The sequence below is a fragment of the Chinchilla lanigera genome, unplaced genomic scaffold (assembly GCF_000276665.1).
Source record: "Chinchilla lanigera isolate Chin_1 unplaced genomic scaffold, ChiLan1.0 scaffold00059, whole genome shotgun sequence".
NCBI classification, from domain to species: Eukaryota; Metazoa; Chordata; class Mammalia; order Rodentia; family Chinchillidae; genus Chinchilla; species Chinchilla lanigera.
This window is the reverse complement of record NW_004955460.1, coordinates 10,344,355-10,351,514: the sequence shown is the minus strand read 5'-3', so window position 1 is coordinate 10,351,514 and position 7,160 is coordinate 10,344,355. Positions and strand designations below refer to the sequence as shown.

Here is a 7,160-nt window from a genome sequence, read left to right as displayed (position 1 = left end):
TAGATCTTCAACCTCTTTATCTGTCCCTCCCGGGTGTGGCTGTGCTCAGCAAAGCTCTGCCCTGCCCTTCATCCTGCTCCTATCCCCCTTGACTGCCATCATGGGGCAGGCGGCTGAAACTGGTCTGTTGGGATTCCTGGAGTTGGGGCTTTTGCCCTAAAATTCCTGGAACATTCCTGCCTCAGCCTCCTGGTGGCTGGGACTACAGCCCTGCTCTGCCGCACTGAAACACTTTTTTTCAGGGTTAGGTTACCCAGTACCTGTGCACTCGAGGCACGCTCTACCACTGAGATCTTTGTGTTTGTGGTGCTGAGGATTGAACCCAGGGCCTTGTGCATGCAAAGCAAGAACTCTACCGCTGAGATCTTTGATGGCAAGGCTGTGCCTGCTCCCCGCCCTGTTCTGATCTCCACCTGATGCTCATGGAGAATTTTATGTGCTCAGCTGCTCAACCCTAGGCAGTGGGAGGGGAAAGAGGGCTGCAGGGGTTCTGAGGCCACATACTGGACTGAATAGTGTCCCCCAAAGACTTCTGTTTGCAGTATTGAGGTTTGAACCCAGGGATTCACACTGACCTACATTCCCAGTCTTCCCTTCCTTTTTGGGGGGAAGACAAGTTCTCCCTATGTAGCCCAGGCTGGCCTTGAACTCACAGTGATCCTCTTGCCTCAGCTTCCCCAGTGCTGGGATCATAGGTGTGTGCCACCACACCTGGCATCCCTAACCCCTTTTAAACTTTTTACTTTTTTTTTTTTTTTTTTTAGACAGGGTCTCACTATGCAGTTCAGGCTGACCTTGAACTCACTATGTAGCTCAGGCTGGCCTTGAACTTGCAACAATCGTCCCTCAGCCTCCCAAGTGCTAGGATTACAGGCGTGCACCACCACACAGGCAAAATTTTCATTCGTAAACTTTTTTCTTTCTTTTTTGAGATAGGATCTTGCTACATAGTCCAGGCTGGCTCACTATGAACTTACTATGTTGCTCAGGCTGGCTTTGAGCTCATAGCGATCCTCCTGGCTCAACCTTCTGAGTGCTGAGATTACAGGCATGGACCACTAAACTCAGCTGTTTATTAGTAAACTATTCAAAAATGAAAATGCCGGGCTGGGGATTTAGTTCAGCGGAATACTGCCTGCCTAGCAAGCTCAAGGTCGTGAGTTCGATTCCCAGTACCAGAAGAAAAACAGTAACAACAAAAAGGAAATGCCTTAGAGTAAAAGCGTAACTTTCATACATCACTTACTCAGCAAATACTATCTATTCAAAGCCTACTGCACACCAAGGTTAGTTCCAATAATCCTGTCTGTTCCTAGTTTTCGGGGGTTGTCGAAGACCAAAAAAATAAAAAGAAAGATACCACAGGTCACTTGGGCTTGGTGGTGCATGCCTGTAATCCCGATACGCTGGCAGGTAGAGGCAGGGGAATTGCGAATCGAACTGTATGGCTTGTGTCTAGATATCCCCTCCCCCAAGCCTCATGCAGTCATAGGTGGGGCTTTTTCAGTGGTGGCTGGATCTAAAATGTGTGTGATTGATACTTGGTGGAATGCTGGGATTAAGGGCGTGCGATTACTAAATCGGTCCACTGAATGGTTTGGCACCGCCCGGATCCCCGAAGCCTAGATAGAGTATAAGAGGGCCAGAAAGACACTAAGGCCTCTTGTTGCTTTTTGTGGGCGCCATAAACTGTTCTCCTCTGCTACTCCGCCTTGGAGCCAGCCAACTATGGACTGAAACCTGTATAAACTGTGAGCTAAATATGAGCTAAATAAACGTCTCCCCCGCGCCCCCCTCAAAAAAATAAACCCTTTCCCCTTTCAGATATTGGGTATTTTGTCTCAGCAACAGGAGGAAAAGTAACTAAGGCACAAACCGCCGTGGGCAATAGTGATTTAACAAGACCCTGGCCCCCAAAATATAAAAGTTGGGGATGTAGCTCCGTGCAAAGTCCCTGGGTTCAATCCTCAGTAAAACCAACCAACCAATCAACCAACCACAAAACAGCTATAGAGAACATCACACAGGATGAGGGGCGCGTTCAGGTCAGGTGTGAAGGCTGGGGAGGGGTCGTGCTATTTTACGGGCGGTGCTCGGCTGGTCTGACAGGTGGTTTGGGTATACAGCAGGCAGTGGAAAAGGCAGATGCAAAGGCCTGGCGGCAGAGACGCGTTGGGGCTGGAGGTGCAGGCCAGGATGACTGTTAGGGGGCTTGTAGACGGCAGCCAGAACACTTTCAGAGCCAGCACAGAGGAATCGCCGCTCCGCGTCCAGGTTAAGCTCCAGACCGTGCCACACCTAACATGGCGACGCGAGGAGCCCGTTCGCCGACTAGAGGAACTGCGTGTCAGAGGGCGCCGGAAGTGATGGGAAGCCCCGCCCCTGGCCGGGGTCCCTATTGAGCCGCCGACGCGCCGGCTTCGAGCATCCCTGGCGCGGCGGCGAGGGCCCCCGGGGCTGCGGCTCCGGCGGCCGTGGCACAGCCCGCCTGTGACATGGCCAGCTCCGGAGAGGTACGGCCCGCGCCTCTCTGTGCTCTGCTGCTGCTTCGGCGGCCTGGGCCCCCCTCGGTACTTCCCATTCCGACCCTGACCACTCCCTTCTGTACCTGCTCTCTCGACCCTTGCCGTGCTCCTGGCCCCATCCTGGCCCCGTCGCGTCCGGCTCCCAGGCCGTCACCCGGCCTCGCATCGCGTTCCCAGCCCCACGCTTCTGATCGCCAGAGCGGCTCCCCTCTCCGCCCTCTGAGTTTCGGGTTGCTCCGGGCCTGCTAGAGCTCTCTCTCCCGGGGTCCCTGTGCCTGGGCTCTGGTACCCTGCCGTTCTGTGCCACTCCCCACCTTCTTCTCTGTCTCCGAGGGCTCAGTTTTAGTCGCCTCTACTCCCCTCCCCTCTGGAGCTTGCTTATTATATGACTTGGTGGAGGGGATGGAGGAAAAGCCATTTTACCTGGGTACTTGTGATTACCTTGCAAGTCCTTCTCGAAACGGTGCACTGATCGGGGGACGATGGGGCAACCCACCGCGTCCCGTTAGTGGGTGCATGGGATTCTCTCTTGCCCGACAAGGACGTAGAAGTGGGGATCTGCACTCTGAGTAGTGGCTTCCTTCCTGTTGCTTCCTGCCCACCTGTATGTGTACGTGGGTTTGTATCCATCACCTTGCAGGACTCAGAGCGGTGGGTGAATGTCTGAGTCTTAGGAGCTTGCTTGGGTTCAAGCCCTGAGAAGTTCAAGGTTTTCTTGAATAGATGGGGCTTGGGTGTGTGGAAATGGCTGGGATTTGATGACAGCTCCTCATCATTTGAAGCGAGTTTTGAATTTGGTCCAGAATTGGCCCTGGTGATTCCTTGATTGGCACATAAGGGTATGTGGCCCAGCTGCAGGCCAGCGGTGGGATGGAAGGTCTGGAATGCTCCAGCTCCCTGCAGAAGAGGTCTGGGGTATCCTGGCTGTGTTGCCAGATTGCAGTAGGGTGTGTGTGTTGGAAGGTCCCATACCTTGGTCTTAGGGAGTGTTGTCTGAAAAGCCCCTCTGTTCTTTGAAGGATGTGGGCCACCTACCAGCCAGGCCTGCCTTTCATTGCATCTTGGGTGTCTCTTGAGAAGGGAGAGAGGAGTCTTGCTTGCCCTGAGTGAGATCAAGGTCCTTCATTTTAGGATGATCAAGTTTTATTTTATTTTTGGTCTTTTTGAGACAGTGTCTCATTATGCAGTTCAGGCTGGTCTTGAATTCACTTTGTAGCCCAGGCTGGTCTTGAACTTGCAACAATCCTCCTGCCTCAGCCTCCCAAGTGAGGTTTGTGCCACCACTCCTGGCTTCAAAATTTATATTTTATTTATGGAGCACTGGCATGATGCCACATGCTTATAATTCCAGCACTTGGGAGGCTGAGGCAGGAGGATTGCTGTGAGGTTGAAACCAACCTGGGCTACTTAGTGAGTTCAAGGCCAGTTTGAATTACGTAGTGAGACCCTCCCTCACCCTTCCCCCCAAATACATTTCTTGTTGAAATTTAATTCACGTACCACAAAACTCACACTTTTTTTGGTACCTGGAGTCTATCTCAGGACCTTGCACTTGCCAGGCAGGTGCTGTGCTGCTGAGCTGTATCCCTGGCTGCTCACACTTTGATTTTTTATTTTTTTGTCTTTTTGAGACAGGTTCTCCTTATGCAGTTCAGGCTGGCCTTGAGCTCACTTGAGCTCACTCTGTAGCCCATGCTAGTCTCGAACTTGCAGTGATCCTCCTGCCTCAGCCTCCCAACTACTGGGATTACAGGTGTGTGCCACCATGCCTGGGTACTCACTTTTTTTTTTTTTTTTTTTGTCTTTTTGAGACAGGGTCTCACTATGCAGCTCAGGCTGGCCTTGAGCTCACTTTGTAGCCCAGGCTGGTCTTGAACTCGCAATGATCTTCCTGCCTCAGCCTCCTGAGTGCTGGGATTACAGGCGTGTGCCACCATGCCCAGCTACTCACACTTTAAAGTGTACAATTCCATGGGATTTTTTGCGGGGGAGAGGTGTTATTGAGCCCCAGGCCTTCTCACTGAGCTACATCTCCAGCCCTTTTTTTTGTTTGTTTATTTTTTGTTTTTGGTACCAGGAATTGAACTCAGGACCTTGCGCTTGGCAGGCAGGCACTTGCACCTCTGAGCTATATCCCTGGCCCTACCAATCCTTTTTTTTCCAGCCCTTTTTATTTTTTATTTTTCAGTGGTGGGGATTGCACCCTACCTTTGAGTTAAATCTTCAACTCTTCTTATTTTAAAATTTTGAGTCAGAGTCTTGCTAAGTTGACTAGGCAGTTCTCAAATTTGCAGTCCTCCTGTCTCAGCCTCCCTCAGTGCTGGGATAGCAGGTGTGTGCCACTAGAGCCAACTTCAAGATTGTGCAATGGTCCTCACTATCTGATTCCAGAATGGACTCTCTCCCAGCTTGCCGTAGTACTGGGGATTAAGCCTAAGGCCATCATACTGAGCTCATCCCTACCCTTTTCCTTTTGAGAGAACGTATTGCTAAATTGCCAAGGCTGGGCTTGACTTTGTAATCCCAAGTACCTGAACTTATAAGCATAGACTGTCATACCTGGCGGGGTTTTTTTTTGTTTTTTTGTTTTTTTTTTTGTCCTGGGAATCGAACTCGGGACCTTGTACTTGCCAGGCAGGCGCCATGCTGCTGAATTCTATCCCTGGCCCTACTGGGCTGTTTGTTTGTTTGCTTGCTTTTTTTTGAGACAGGGTCTTCCTATACAATTCAGGCTGGCCTTGAGCTCATTTCATAGCCCAGGCCGGTCTCAAACGTGGAACGACCCTCCTGTCTCAGCCTCCCGAGTGCTGGGATTACAGGCATGTGCTACCACGCCTGGCCTATCCTCCTGGTTTTAGTCCACTGAGCCCACTGCAGGTATGAGACACCATACCTGGCTTCATTTTTTCTTTCTACCAAAGGTAATAGAAACCCAACAAATAAGAGAGAGAGACGACTAATTAAAAGTCCAGTTTACTAAGCTAGTATCATAATCCCAGTTTGAGGCCCTTCCCGGCAGAAGGATGATATCACAAGAGGTGAGGCTGTTGGAACCCTAAAGACTAGTTCTTAATTTATGGCCCCATTTTTGCTCTGAGGCAACACAGGGTCTAGAGAAGAAGACTGTTGGTGCTGGAGAAGGGAATGAAAGCTTTGGGCTCAGAGGGAAAAGGACCCCTATATGATGTCGAACCAGTGTATCCAGAGTGCAGGGTTTTCTTGGCATCAAATCCTTTTCAGTTTCTTCGAGTTCCTCCATTGAAACCAAGGCCTTCATACCAAGTTACATTCCCAGCCCCCTGCCCTTTTTTTTTTTTTAGGACAGGGTCTCCCTATGCAGTTCAGGCTGTCCTTGAGCTCACTTTGTAGCCCAGGCTGGCCTTGAACTTGCAACAATCCTCCTGCCTCAGCCTGTTGAGTGTGGAGATTAGTGTGCGCCACCACTGCTGGCCCCCAGCCCTTTAAAAAAAAATTGTTCTTTGAGACAAGATTTCTCTAAATTGTTTCCCAAGCTGGGTTCAAACTTGTGATCCTCCTGACTCAGCATCTCAGAGTGTTGGGATTACATGTGTACTGTTATGCCTGGGTAGTTTCTTTAGTTATGTTTTTTTGTTTTCCAGGTTTGATACATCGTAGTTCCTGGGCCAGACACATTTCAACCACATTGTCAAAATGGAATCCATGCACTCTGGGAGGCTGAGGCGGGAGGACAGCTTGAGCCCAGGAGTTTGAGACCAGCCTGGGGAACATAACAAGATCCTTGTCTTAAAACAGCAACAACAAAAAATCCCTGTTAGGAGCCGTTGCAGTTGAGTCTGGGCTGGTGAGACCTGGGGTAGTGGGGAGGAGGAGCAGGAGGAGAAGTGGGTTGTGTCCTGAGGATGCTTGGAGAGAGGAAGAAGGAGCTTTTGAGTTGAAGCTCCAGGGAGCAGCAGTTTCTCCAAAGGATGGGGTACGGACCCCTGGGAACCAGGGAGATAGTCCAGGAAATGTCCCTGGATCCATGAAGATCAGAGAAGAGGGAGAGTGAATTCAAGTTAAACATTTCTTAGGTCACACTGATGATTTCAACTTTTTTATTTTTTTGAGACAGGGTCTGGCTGTGCCTCAGCTTCCTGAGTGCTGGCGTTACATACATGTGCCCCCACGCCTGACTTGACCTTTTCTTTTCTTTTCTTTTCTTTTCTTTTCTTTTCTTTTCTTTTCTTTTCTTTTTTCTTTTCTTTCTTTTCTTTTCTTTCTTTCTTCTTTCTTTCTTTTTCTTTCTTTCTTCCTTCCTTCCTTCCTTTCCTTCCTTCCTTCCTTCCTTCCTTTCTTTCTTCTTTCCTCTCTTTCCTCTCTTTCCTCTCTTTCCTCTCTTTCCTCTCTTTCCTCTCTTTCTTTCCTCTCTTTCCTCTCTTTCCTCTCTTTCTTTCCTCTCTTTCCTCTCTTTCCTCTCTCCTCTCTCTCCTCTCTCTCCTCTCTCTCCTCTCTCTCCTCTCTCTCTCTCTCTCTCTCTCTCTCTCTCTCTCTCTCTCGTGGTACTGTGGAATGAACTCAAGAATTCACAGATGCTAGGCACTACTCTACCACTAGTTACATCCCCAGCCCTTTCTCTTTTACTTTGAGACCAGGCCTTGCTAAATTGTCCAGGTT

At 49.9% G+C, this 7,160-nt stretch overlaps 1 protein-coding gene across 5 annotated transcripts in view; it reads left to right on the top strand.

The window, feature by feature from the left end:
- Window positions 1-2,379: 2,379 nt before the first annotated feature.
- The window catches only part of Fbxl18 (F-box and leucine-rich repeat protein 18), a 31,047-nt gene continuing 26,266 nt past the window's right edge, over window positions 2,380-7,160 (top strand). For 3 of the 5 annotated variants that reach the window (XR_263050.2, XM_005397840.2, XM_013521128.1), the window contains exons 1-2: window positions 2,380-2,513; window positions 6,146-6,333. The gene's annotated coding sequence lies outside the window, so the exon portion shown is untranslated. Of the gene's footprint in view, window positions 2,514-6,145; window positions 6,349-7,160 lie in introns of all 5 variants that reach the window. The other 2 variants (XM_013521127.1, XM_005397841.2) reach the window with 2 other exon arrangements.